The sequence below is a fragment of the Rhipicephalus sanguineus genome, chromosome 9 (assembly GCF_013339695.2).
Source record: "Rhipicephalus sanguineus isolate Rsan-2018 chromosome 9, BIME_Rsan_1.4, whole genome shotgun sequence".
NCBI lineage: Eukaryota > Metazoa > Arthropoda > Arachnida > Ixodida > Ixodidae > Rhipicephalus > Rhipicephalus sanguineus.
In genome coordinates this window covers 108852124-108866139 of record NC_051184.2, presented here as the reverse complement: position 1 = coordinate 108866139, position 14016 = coordinate 108852124, and the positions used below count along the sequence as shown (strand labels likewise).

Sequence of the window (14016 nt, the reverse complement as noted above, 5' to 3'; positions counted from 1 at the left end):
TACTGCCCGAATATTTCGCATTCGTGTGATGTTAGTGGATCTCACACAGGCAAGGCGTACGTAGGATCGACACCCCCAGGTGAGGTAATAATGTGGTTCTGTGCCGCACGTCAGTAACACACGAAGTTTCAGCTGAGGTGTCAGGTCAACGCTGCCACGTGTTTATTCACGCCTCGCATTCGTAGGGTCGGAATCATCGCGCCACAAAGGCGCCCACGGTACAATAGCAAAACTGCCACAGTCCAGCACATGAAGTTTTGCCCGATCTTTCGAATTAAATTTGTGAACAGGACTTAACTAACTTATGTACGAAATGTGGCAGTTTAGCCACTTTACACCACATGCTCTGGGTGTGCCCCTCGGTACGTGGCACTGATACAGCATCGGCCAGCAAGTGGGGCTCCGCTCTGAGGAGCCCGAACATTCAGTCACAACTTTGTGCTGTCCAGAGGGCCCACGATGCGGCGGTAGGTCTCGGCCTGACTGTCCCATCGTGGGAGAGGCCCGCCGTGTGCTAAGGCACGCGCCTCCGGACTTTGTTAATGAAGTTCTTCCAATCCAATCCAACAGGCATGGTGCCCCTGTTGAAACACGTGATCATGCCTGCTAAATTGCATAGGGGTATCTAGCAGAGACAGCAATTTATAGAACAGGCGCTCTTCTGTCTCTTTCCTCCGGCCCTTTTTCATGTTTCTAACTTCGCGCCACTTACGATATGTTCAGCAAATTATAGAACAGGCTTCTTAATCTTTTTTCCACAGCCTCTATTACAGTTACTGAGATGATATTCATTTTTACACCCCGAGTTAGACATTTAGAGCCAATGCACTCACATATCTGGATGACAGGTTATCCTTCATTATCGACAGATGTTCCGCGAAAATCAAGCTGGACGATAATTATGTGTTGAGGCCGTATATTTATTGTGCGTTCTTGTTGCCGTGCTGGAACCCACTGACAGCCAACCATAAAAAAACAACTTAAATCTAGAGCTGCTGAGCACTTTATCACATGAAGCGGCCGGTATGGCGTTGAAAAATTAGCTTAAAACTTGCACAATTTCCCGCCATGAAACAAATGTTTGAGGTCCACATGTTCGTCATACAATGAAACACCATAATATAGAAAAGAAAACAGCAGAACATGCGAGAGATGATTAAAAAGAGCATGTTGCCCACACATGCACTCTGTTGTTCGCAATAGAAAAAATCAGCCATCATGATTTCAAATCAGAATTCAGTGGTCTGCGTACACACCGTTTCCCGTGCTCCGGTTACACAAAAAACACAAGTACAGAGAGCTCGGATTTAACTAAAATCATTTTTTGTGTACAGCTAAGTCACAATGCAACATTACCAGGTGTACAAACAGGAAAACGCCGGGAACAATCGTACGCATCCTTCTGCGCTCGACCATTGAAAAGAGTTCTGACGATGACGTCAAAGAAGGCTATACAACGTTGCTTACTACGTGCATTACATTCAAACGTATTTCACGAAGAATAAAACACGCTTCTCACATGCATGTTTTTATAATTATTTTGTTACTTTAAGAAAGAACAGCAGTATTGGACTGTACTGCTTTTCTCTAATATCTTCAAGTAAACGTTGACTTATACGACTGATTATAACCACAAATTTCACACATACGACCACCCACGCGTGCTTGTTACGAGGTATAGGGCTAGTTAAATATCTGAAAACCTCACCTAACTAATAGCACCTCGAAATTCACCACCTATATTATTCGAAGGTTATTTATACCAACTTCTTTTTTGTACGGGGATGCCTCATTGTACATTTCACATTTCGGCAGCGAAAGGGTACACAACCATGCAAATATGGAGGTGCCCATGTGCGGTTGTCGTTACGTATAGGTAACTTACATTTCTAAAATATCTCCTAACTTATAGCGCGTAAAAATTAAGCATTCTTGTTCATCGATGGTTTCGTGTTAAAACTTTTTTTCTACGCAAATGAATTATTGCACATTTCGCCAGTGAAGGGATACAGAGCCACGTCAATATGGAGTTGCTCATTGAGACATCTTTTTTTATAAGCGATTGTGTTTCCTTTTAGGCAGGCTCACGCTTTGTCGGTTCTGTGCGTGCGTTGATGAGTTTTAAGATCTGACGATGTGGTTGATGAATGCTCACACATCTTGCATTTATAAGTCCTCTCGCCCGTATCAGTGCGTTCATGTAAATGAAGGTGTCCTAGCTGTGTGAAGGACCTAGCGCATGACGTGCAATTGAAGGGATTCGCACCTGTGTGCGTGCGGCGATGCACATCAAGATTAGACTTTACTCAGAATGATTTATCACACATATCGCAATGATAGGGCTTCTCGCCTGTGTGAGCGTGGCGATGTCTATCGCGATGACGCTTTCGTGAAAATGATTGATCACATAAGTCGCAATGATAGGGCTTCTCGCCTGTGTGCGTGCGGCGATGTGCATCGAGAATATCCTTTCGTGAAAATGATTTATCACACATGTCGCAATGATAGGGCTTCTCGCCTGTATGAGCGCGGCGATGTCTATCGCGATGACGCTTTCGTGAAAATGATTGATCACATAAGTCGCAATGATAGGGCTTCTCGCCTGTGTGCGTGCGGCGATGTGCATCGAGATTACCCTTTAGTGAAAATGATTTATCACACATGTCGCAATGATAGGGCTTCTCGCCTGTGTGAGTGCGACGATGTATATCGAGAATATCCTTTCGTGAAAATGATTGATGACATATGTTGCACTGATAGGGTTTGTCGCCTGTATGCGCGCGGCGATGTCTCGCCAGATTATCCTTCCTTTTAAATGAATTGCCGCATACTTCGCACTTGTGGCTTCGTTCCCCTGATGTTTTCGTGCCGTGGTTGACGTCGTTGTAGACGCCGCTGATATCTTCGCGTTTTTCCTTATGTGTGGAGCCAGTAGCATCCCTGCGAGTAACCAGACAGCAGTATATATTACGGCACATAGATTGCTTTCTGGAAGGACAGCATCCTGTTTTTCTCGATGTAAATGTTGGCGAACAAGTTATAGCTTCAATGGGATGTTGATTCGCTTGAACGTACTTCTGTGCATCGGGAACTTGCCTTCTTCCATCATTTGCTTTGTTCAGCTACAGTTGAAGACTAGTGCATTCGATGGCCGGGGGACGTTGAACGTTGAGAAAAGAACATAGCTGTCCTTCTGATCACATGCATACAAAACTGCATTTTTTTAAGAATAACGCTTACTTGTACAGCACAACTCAATGGGAAAGATGGTAAATACAGCTTGCTGGTCAAAACATAAAACAAAATCCTCGTGTGTGTTAAACGTACCTGAAGGAAAGAAGTGGACATTTTAAGGGCTTGTTTTTCTTTTATATACGCAATATTAATGAGCACTAACAGACAGTATTGCCAAGGAAAGTATACGGGACGTTATTAGTAGTAAATGCAATGTAAATGTCAAGACAGAAAAGTGGACGAAAAGATATCTTGCCGCGGGCAGGGATCGAACCTGCGACCTTCGCAAAGCGCGTCCGATGCTCTACCAACTGAGCTACCGCGGCGGCCATCCCCCCGTCCACTTTATGGGGTATATATGTGTATTTAAACGTGGGAGCGTCAGTCAGCGCCGCCAGTGTCCGGACATTCGGTAAATAAACGGTAAATAAAAGGTAAATAAACGGTCTGATGGTTCGATGTGGCATCGCTGTAGAGAGGCCTAGAAGTTGATAGCTGTATATTGCTTAAATGTATACTAAATAAAAATATCGTAACTCTGGTAAACGATTGCAATGAATATAAGGCATGCAATACGGTTTAAATAACGCAACATGGAACTAAAGGGATATAGAGCGTGGGGCGCATCAGCGCTGTCAGGTGCCTCGTGTACAAGGACGGCACTGTACTGTAGTTCGTCATTAGTCGGTCTCATCATTTCGCTCTAAATGCTTATTTAAGCAACTTCTACTATTACGGGCATTCTGCGATAGGTACAGAATGGTTATCAGAGTAGGTGTGTTTTTTTTCATTCCTGCATATTTCACACTAGGTTACACATAATGACACTATAGTACGCTCGGAAAAGCAGGCGATCGAACGTCATTTTGGTGTACTAGGTACCTAGGTACCTCAAGCGTGATTCGCGGCATCATGCGTTCTGTTAATCCTTCGTGAGCACCCTAATTGAATTGAACGTTCTTCAAAATGACCCTTACTTCGCGTTGGTTACCATAGAGACCTCCATGTTCCCGCAGCTTGCACTCAGCATTGCTTCGTCGACGTTCCTGGACTTCGGAGGCTTGAACTTGGTGCTCCCACTCACGGAACTTTCTATATATGCGTGAAAGCGAAAGCATTTGATAATCAGTGATAATAGTTCGCGAGGCATGAGTACAATTTGACGTCAGAAAGGAGCACCTGTTTTAGTTTGTGACGTTGTAGCATTTTCTTTTTGTTGCCTAGCCAAACGTTTCGTGGACGTTGCTGAGCATTAAGCTAGCTCCTCTTGTCTCTCAGCACGCTTTTGTGGTGACCTTTCTGTTCAACTGGCTGTTCGGCGTGAGTCGTGGTTACAATCCCGGCTGCCGCAGGCGTTGTTCGATGGTGGAGAAATGCTAGAGTCCAGTGTATTGCTTGATGTCAGTGCATGTTAAAAAAGACCAGATGGTCGAAATTTCCGGAGCCCTCAGGATCAGCGTGCCTCGTTATGATATGCTGGTTTTCCCACGCTAAAACCCACACTATGTTTATTCGGAGGTGGCTCCTGCATGCCATAATAGAAAGCGCAAAAACATGTACGAACCGACAGCCTATGTATTGATTGTCGTTAATGCAAAATTTGGTAAATCAGGACCGTCACTGTTATCGTCTAATTTCCAATTTTACATTTGGCCGCAGATACTCGAATATCTTTGATTACCGTAAGTGCACCTAACTGGGGACACAATATTTAGACACCTTTTCTGCCCTACAAAAACGCCTTCTGGTAAAGGTGACACGTCTGTCGATGTATGTAGGGTGTTTCAAGAAATGTGTTCGAAAATCCCAAAAAATCTGGGAAATGCGATATTTGTTCGACGCCTTCACAATTACTTGTGTACTCGCAGGCATGTTAAAATGGCTAAATGCATCATTTGGGACTTCAATATTTAGAAAAGGTAAATTAACAACTTTTATTATTGGAAATATGCGGTTATGTCATGAGTGCGTTGCGCCGAAGAGGAGTGTGAGTCGTGGCGTGCAGCCAGCCTCCAAGCGTTCTGATCACCCTGCGCCACGAGCCACCGGCGTTGGTGTTCGTTGAGGGGCGAAGCTCCTTAAGGTCAAGACTTGGAAGCCGTTGCGCCGTAGCCAGACGCTAGTATCATCATCTTGTATGAAATAAATATTGAAGTAATAATAAATAAATAATAAAAATATCTTAAGCTCGAGTGAGAATCGAACCCAGGCCGTCTGCGTGGCGAGCAGGTGTTCTACCGCAGAGCCACTCTATTGCTTTTTTTTCCGTTCATGGTATTTATTATAAATGTGCGTAATTTGCATACATGGCGAGAAGATACTCAAGGCGGCCTTTGCAAGAGTACAACAAGCGTTGCACACAAAGAAGTATAAAATAACTGTCTTAAAAGGGTAATAAAGCAGCACATATTAACGTTAATGCTTCACAAACATACGCGTCATGTGTACAGGTGTCACAGTACGAGATGTAATATCGCAGTAAAACGCGGTACAAGCGTATATTGCCATTGGGCGTCACAACATGTGAACTGCATGAAGAGTTGCTGGTTTAAAGCTGGCCACCCATTTCAAGAGGCACACACATTACTGCGCGTATTCCCTTACGAAGACGTAGTGGATGTACTGTTATAAAAGTGCTGTTGAAGAGGGTGGAAACCTTTACCTTAACTATAGGTGTGTCGAGTGTGTGTGTGCGAGTGTGTGAGACCGGGTAACTGAACATAATGAAAAGCGAAACAAAGCACGATGAGGATGGGGCAGGTTATCGCTATAGCGTTGCACTCCTAAAGGCGAAGCTTAAGGTGAGAGCTCGAGAAGCCGAACCGAGACGCCAGCGCCGGCGACAACAAACCACTGATGCAGAGGTTGGTAGCGCATCGGAATGTATGGAGGGTTTATAGTTCGCCAGAATTACCACCGGAGCTTCGCCCACTCATCATACTTCACTTCGTGGATATGGCGGGATTTTTTTCAGCGGCCGGCTGGCCGCGATTTACGCGACCCTACATAGCCTCCCCCCCTTCCCCCAGCCCGTAGCGCGATTAAGAATGAAATACAGCAGAGGCGGGAGGATATAATAGACGCTATATACATCAGCTGCAGTTTCTGTGTCCGTTGGGCAGCCAGAGTCGTCATCGTCAGATACGTAGGCTAACTCACAGCTCCAGCTGGCGGCACTAAGAACCTCGAAGCGGGCGGGGAGCGGACCGAAAAGATGTTGCGCCCAACAGTGATGCAACCCGTCGAGGCCTTTGTGGTAGCGGGTATCGGCGAGACCAGCGGGGGCCACAAAGAAAACAGCTCAGTGAGGGCGGTGTGGAGCGCGGTGATCGCTCATGTGGGCAGGCGTTGCAAGTGATGCATGTTCAATACAGCGGGCGTGAGCGTCGGTGACGACTTGACGCTGAGTGCGCGTGGTTCCGGATTGGGCACGCAAGGCGACGGACTCTGAACGACGTGCCGGAATAAAGGCCCTGCTTGAGCCCTACGATGAATTATGGGAAGTGCAGCTTGTAGCGGGTCAGTGCATCGGACAGGGATAGGTTGTCGGCACGAGCGCGCGGTGCAGATGGCTGGACCGGACGCTGGCACCGGCTGTCGCGCGTCAAGAGGAGGCCATGAATTTGAGTGACACTAGCGATAAGCACAGCGTTGCGAAATATTGTGTGAGGAGCGCTGACCGGTTTCGAGCTCCTTGGCGCTGTCACCGATAGGCATAGCGGCAAGACGTGCATCACAGTATGCGCGGGCTCGGCTTCATAATGGGACGACGCGTATGTGGATATTAGGTCACCTTGGACATATGCCACAAAAGAAAGTCTGCGCGAGGCGGCATGTTGACTCATAGGCGGGCAGCTCCATCACCGGTAGAGCTGGTCAGTTGGCGGCAGTCGGCGTCTAGGTGGCAGTATCGTCGCTTATGCATGATATATCAGTTCGCTCGCTTCGGGTGCTGTCCGCGGTTTCCGCGAACACGTGAGAAATGAAGTAGTGTTTGGTATCGTACGCGGGGTCAGCAGGCACGGTCGTCGTCATGCTCACCGAGGTCTCAACAGACATCTACTGCTCATCTAGAGGTTGGACGTCAGATGGCGTAGGCTGTGATGCGTCTTTTGAGACGGCGGCCGAGGAAAGCTAACCCTTGTCACTATGCCACGAACGTGCTCGATGTTCAAGTCACCATTCCGCCTTGCTCTAGCATCATAATTCCCGTTGGTATCCAAACATCTGAAGACATCCAAGGTTTAATCGATACAGATACGCGTTTGCTGCTGGACCGTCACATTTGCGTCGCAAGAGACGTCACCATGTTGCATGAAGCAAAAGTAAGCGTGATGCTCACGAACTTCAGCCAAGATCACAGCCACCTCAGCTGGGGAGCAATGATACCAAGCATTGAGGAAATAGTGGCCGTCAGTGGTTCATTTGCCTTTTCAGATTCTGACTAAGCTACAACGACGACCCCGATGCCTCAACCATCCTTCGACGCCAAACCACGTCTTGCCACTTCCTAACAGCAGCGGCTCCCATGCCTTCCGCAGCAGTACAAGGACTGTTTCTTGTCGGCATCAAGACTGACAACCACAGACGCCACTAGCTAAGCACCGCATCATAACGGAAGAAAACGCTCGACCACTCCGTACTCGAGAACGAGAAGCTATTTAGCGACAAATCGACGAAACGCGGCGGGAGGACAAAATACAGCATTGGAAGAGTCGGTGGACATTAGCAGTTGTCTTGGTGAAGAAGAAGGATGGAACTCTGCGTTTCTGTGTCGATTACCGCCACCTTAACGAAGAAAGTAGTATATCCGTTCCCACAGGTATAGATGATACCTTGGAAAGACTCTGTAACGCAAAGCTCTTCTCTTCGATGTACCTCAATACGGGCTATTGGCAAACTGAAGGCGACGAGAGTGATCGCGAGAAGACGGCCTTTACAACACCTGAAGGTAACGCAATTTTGTCTTTGCTCGGCGCCAGCGACGTTCCAGCACTTAGTGGCCACCGTGCTGGCAGAAATAAAGTGGCAGACTAGTCTTATATACTTCGATGACGTCATCGTCATCGCCCCCAGCTTTGACGAACACCTCCGAACGCCTTGCAAAACTGGTTCAAGGTATCAAGACTTCCAGACTCACCCTGAAGCTAGAGCTCTTGTCCTTGAGCCACGTGATAAGCAAGTCGGGAGTTCGCCCTTACCCAGGAACACCTGCTGGTCGTATATCTAGGAAGCGGTCACATAAAAAACTCACAGGGTCCCGTATGCACTGAGTCCATGCATTTTTCATGCCCCGCCTCCCTGTGAAATCTTTCTGCACCTAAAGCGGTTTGCCACTGCCTCTAGGATCGGAGGCACCTCGCCAGCTTTTGCACTGCCTGCGTGATCGGCCCACCTTTCACCAAGCTACGATTTCATGTGATGCCGTCATCCTGTGACGCGGCGTAATGTGACGTCAAAAATTGTGGTGGTCTGGGCAGTCATAATAATCTGATATGATAAAATAATCACGGGATGACTTTTTTGTATGACTCGTCTGTCCACCGCCGACGGAGGATGCTGACGCGGGACGCCAGTCATGTTTCGCATTTGATGAGGCATCTAAGGCTTTCGTCTTGAAAGTGAAGAGATGTGCTTGAATTTACCGTATTATTTGTTAACGACAAAAAAAAAGTTCCTTTACTACACGACTTCTCTAAAATAGATATAATGCTCAGTATATAAACAAGACTAAACTTAAAGAGTAAGTCCTTATTGCAAGGAGACCGAACAAACAGCGTTAGTTTATTTCTTGTGATAACCACGGTAACTATTTTTTTCCAGCCGTACATCAGGTCTAGTCTTGAGGAATAAAAATTAGCCCAAATGTGTTTTTCAGCATGTTAGTGGTTAGTTCGAAGCATTCAGACAAGCTCAGAAGTACAGCGAGAAATTTTCTGATTCCCTTGTCGGGAGACTATTTCGCTGCAAAGTTGTGACGTTCCTAGTGTGCTTATTTGAGGCGTCTCCGGGGGTTTTGGCTATGCTTGTATTTAGCACCTCATTGCGGACAACAATACGGCCTTGTGTCTGTATGCATTATGTTGTCTCGTTCAGGTTGTCTTCGCGGGAAAATTTGCTTCCGTACACATCACACGCAGAAGACTTTTCGCCGGTGTGACTGATGTATTAGCTTTTGAAAACATGAAACTTGAACAACTTGCCGCATGTTGGGCACCGATGTCTTCCGTGCATGATGTTGCTGTCCTCACGGTTCTCAAGGTAGGCCGGACAGGTGAATTGCTCCATGCAGTATGAGCAGGCCGAGAGTTTGTCATCGGCCGGGTTTCCTTGCGGCTGGACCGGTGCTTCGGCACTTTTTCCAGGCCGACTGCGAGAGGGCGATTAACAAAGAATTAAGAAGTTATGCAGTGAAGCTATCTATGGCTAGGGCATGTCCGTCATCCGCGGGCCAAACCAAGGCGGATATTGAAAGAACACCGGCAGATCCCGCGCATTGTGGGGATCTATGTCGTTGGAAGCAGTCACCGAGCAGCTGCCTACCCAGCATGTTTTGTTCTGCTTCTAGCTAAGAGTAATGATGTGGATCAATGTGGGTCCACAATGGACGTGAACGATATGGTTTTTGTGTACATTATGTTCCTGTGGTCATATTAAGGGTCTACCAAACACGTTGACTGCATTGGCGCCTAAAGAGTAGCTTATGGTCCGATGTGACCTCGGCACTCACGTTACAGCACATAATTCAGGTTTATCAAAAGAAACAGCTCGGTATGGTGCGATGATCTGCACATCATAAGTAGCGGTCCTTGGTGAATACGCACGGGGCCGCGCAACACTTGACTTCCGCTTGCTCAGTAACAAGGGTATATAAATAATATTTAGTTTCAATTTTATAAAAGCGCATAGCCAACACTGGAACCGAAACTGACGTTGACCCAACGTGTGTTTTCCCGAAGTAGTTCAAGTACTTGCTTGGGTATGTGAGAGAATATTAAATGCGAAGCATTTCTTAGCAAACCTCAGCCACTTTGGCCGTTTCTATCTACGTATCTATCTACGTATCTATCTATCTATCTAGCCGCCTACGTCTGGGCGCTCTCCTGGTCTTCTCCATAACTTGTAATATAACAAAATTCGCATAGCAGGGGATCAGTGTATGACGAACACGATTCACTGGCCATGACATGAATAACGCAAAATGCCTGTCGCGTACGTCATGAAACCCTTTCTCTCAGTCACGTAAGGCACATACCCGTAAACCAGAGTTAACTTTATGCGGGTATGTGCCACAGGTAATACAGAGTCTCGAGCAACACGGTAATCGCGAACACACCCATTGACACGCAAGGAAAGTGTTAATAATTATAATTTTTGGGATTTTACGTCCCAAAACCACGAGATGATTATGAGAGGTGTCTTTGCGAAGGCTCTGGAAATTTTGACCATGGCTTATTCTTTAACGTGTACCGAAATCACATAGAACACGGGCATCTAGCATTTTGCCCCCATCGAAATGCGACCACCGCGGCCGGGATCGAACCCGCGACCTTTGGGTCAGCAGCCGAGCACCTTAACCGTTACACCAACGGGGCGGACGCAGGGAAAGTGAGGAAACTGAAGACAGAACACCCCTGGAAGACACTCAACTACCATCCACTCGTCCACGTGCTCCGCAACCCGGACCACATAGATTACGCAAAAACCAGCGTCAATGCTTCCTACAATTATTCTGCTGAGAGAACCAGGCCTCTCATCATTACCGGTGACATCAACATTGATTTATGAAGACCCAACAACGCTTGGTCTTTATACTGCGTGAAAGATAGATTGGATGTGGCGAGGGCATCAAAAGACCTCGCTGCCACGTCCACGACAGGAGGCATCTAAGATCATTTCATCGTAACAGGCATCCAGGATTTCCACCAGCTGCACTATACCTCGCACTTCACTACACTTAGACTCCACATAGCCGCGATGACGAACGGATCCGATTACCAAGTCCGGTCCAGCTGCTGGTGCTCACTGATTACGGTTATGATGACCTTGTTCAAGAACTGTCAAGAACCGCTTCTACACATGGATAGCGCCTGTCCATGTTCATTCTTTCTGTCTCCCAGTCTTGTTTATTTGCGCCTACCAGTTTCACCGTCAAGTTCTACACATACACACGGGTTCTTGAAACGGGCATGCGTTCGCCGTCATAACGGACAAGTATAAGCATAACAACCGTAACTGTGACTGTAACGTATGTACAGTGCGCCTGCGCGTGCCACCCAGCTGTGTATATATCTAGGGAAACTTTCCTGAATGAAGCTTACTTGCGAGTAACGCCTGTCCTGTGCATCTGTGTTCCTTCTTTTGTATGCCGGCAGCGGCGGCTGCACTTTCGATGGAGGCGAAAATGTTTGAGGCCCGCCCGTGTACTTAGATTTAGGTGCACGTTAAAGAGCCCCAGGTGGTCGAAATTTCCGGAGCCCTCCACTACGGCGTCTCTCATAATCATATCGTCGTTTCGGGACGTTAAACCCCAGGCATTATATATTCTTTCTTTGTCCTGTTCGGATTCGCGCTATCCAGTATTGAAGAATATAAGCACTACATATCAGCTTATCGCGTCTGGTGTTTGTGACACCCATGTTGGTGTTGCCATCGTTACGCAACTGTAAACAACTGGCTCTATAATACATATACCACTCATCAAAATATAAGTGTGCGTATACCACTTCCATATTTCTCTAGCGCCATTCCGTAACTTTTTGCTCAATGTGAAAAATTACGCACAGTCACCATCCCGCGCATGCTTCGCATAACATCGACTACCATGGTACGTGCGATCTGCCGAATTTTTTTAGTGAAAGTCAGAATATTTGAGCTTGATTCCAGCTCGAACCGTGATAACTATCCTTTTAGTTCATTTCAGATTTTCCGCTCGCCCGCAATGCCGCCATGGTTATCAGTGCATATTTTGCGCCACGGGTTCCTGAACGCTGTGGTGTCAAGATTTCTGGTTTATTGTTCAAGTTCCTGTGCCGATATAGACTGTGAATCACTTGTGGCACATACCGGAATTCCATGCGCCGTGACGTGCGTCATGGGCCACAAGTGATCGAGGGAAAGGGTTCCATGGCTTACGCGACAGGCATGTTACTTATTAGGGCGATCACCCACTAATTGTGTTTGTGACACAGTAATGTCTTCCAAGGTTTATGCAAAGTCGAGGAAAAGCGCTCAAGAGCACAAACTCGTAAGCAGCTAGATTAAATAGATAGATAGATAGATAGATAGATAGATAGATAGATAGATAGATAGATAGATAGATAGATAGATAGATAGATAGATAGATAGATAGATAGATAGATAGATAGATAGATAGATAGATAGAAACGCCCAAAGTGCCAAAGGTTGGCTAAGAAATGCTTCCCATTTAATAAATGTTGAAGCTGCAAAAATGTAAATCATGTCGTAAATGACCTGCATGTCATGATTTTCATGTTACCCCCTCTCACTTACGTTCGTCATGCAGTCGCGTCGAGTAATACCAGTTTTTTGTATATCAGTGTAGCGAAACGGCCACGAGTGCGCCATGAGCGTGGCATGTAAACCATGTCGTACATACCACGCATGTCATGATTTTCATGTTACCACTTGTCAGTTATGCTTGTCATACAGAAATGTCTCGTCATACCAGTTTTCGTATATATCTATTCATTTAAACGGCCGCGAGCGCCCTGAAACCATGTCATGTAAATCATGCTGCACGTGACATGCGGGTCATGATTTGCATGTTAGGACCTGTCATTATGTTTGTCATGGACTCTTGTCACGCCATACCAATTTTGGTATATATGAAACTAACGGTACGGCCGCAGGAGCCCCAAGGCCGTGGAATGTAAATCGTGCTGTTGATGACATGCATGTAATGATTTTCATGCTATGACCTGTCATTTATGTTCGTAATAAGGTCATGTTATGCCACACCAATTTTGGTATACATCCGATTAACGAAACGGCCAGGAGAGCACAAAGTCGTAGACAGACAGACAGACAGACAGACAGACAGACAGACAGACAGACAGACAGATAGATAGATAGATAGATAGATAGATAGATAGATAGATAGATAGATAGATAGATAGATAGATAGATAGATAGATAGATACGCTCAAAATCGCAGAAGTTCGCTAAGAAATGCTTCGCATTTAAAAAAAGCCGCCAGATCCCACGCATTGTGGGAATCGATGTAATGCGAAGCAGCCAGCAAAGAGCTGCATACACCGTCTTGTATGTCATTGAGGAAAATGCGTGTCATGGTTTTCATGTTAACTCCTATTATTTATGTTCATCACACAGTAACGTCGCGCAATACCAACTTCGGGGTAGATCAACCTAGAGAAACGGCCGCCAGCGCACCATGAGCGTGGCACGTAAGTCATGCTGTACATGATATGCCTGTCATGATTTTCACGCTAACTCGTGTAATTAATGTTCGTTATACAGTCACGTCACAAGATACCAATTTTGGTGTATATCAAGCTAGCGAAACGGCCGCCAGCGCCCCATGAGCGTGGCACGTAAGTCATGCTGTACGTGACATGCGTGTCATGATTTTCTTGTTAACTCGTGTTATTTATGTTCGTCACACAGTCACGTCCCAAGATACCAATTTTGGTGTATATCAAGCTAGCGAAACGGCCGCCAGCGCTCCATGAGCGTGGCACGTAAGTCATGCTGTACATGACATGCGTGTCATGATTTTCACGTTAACTCGTGTAATTAATG

At 46.4% G+C, this 14016-nt stretch overlaps 1 non-coding gene across 1 annotated transcript; it reads right to left on the bottom strand.

Annotated features, from left to right (window-relative positions):
• Positions 1-3487: 3487 nt before the first annotated feature.
• Trnaa-cgc (transfer RNA alanine (anticodon CGC)) lies at positions 3488-3560 on the bottom strand. The gene has a single exon. It is a non-coding gene; the product is annotated as a tRNA-Ala (tRNA).
• Between the last annotated feature and the right edge of the window lie 10456 nt (positions 3561-14016).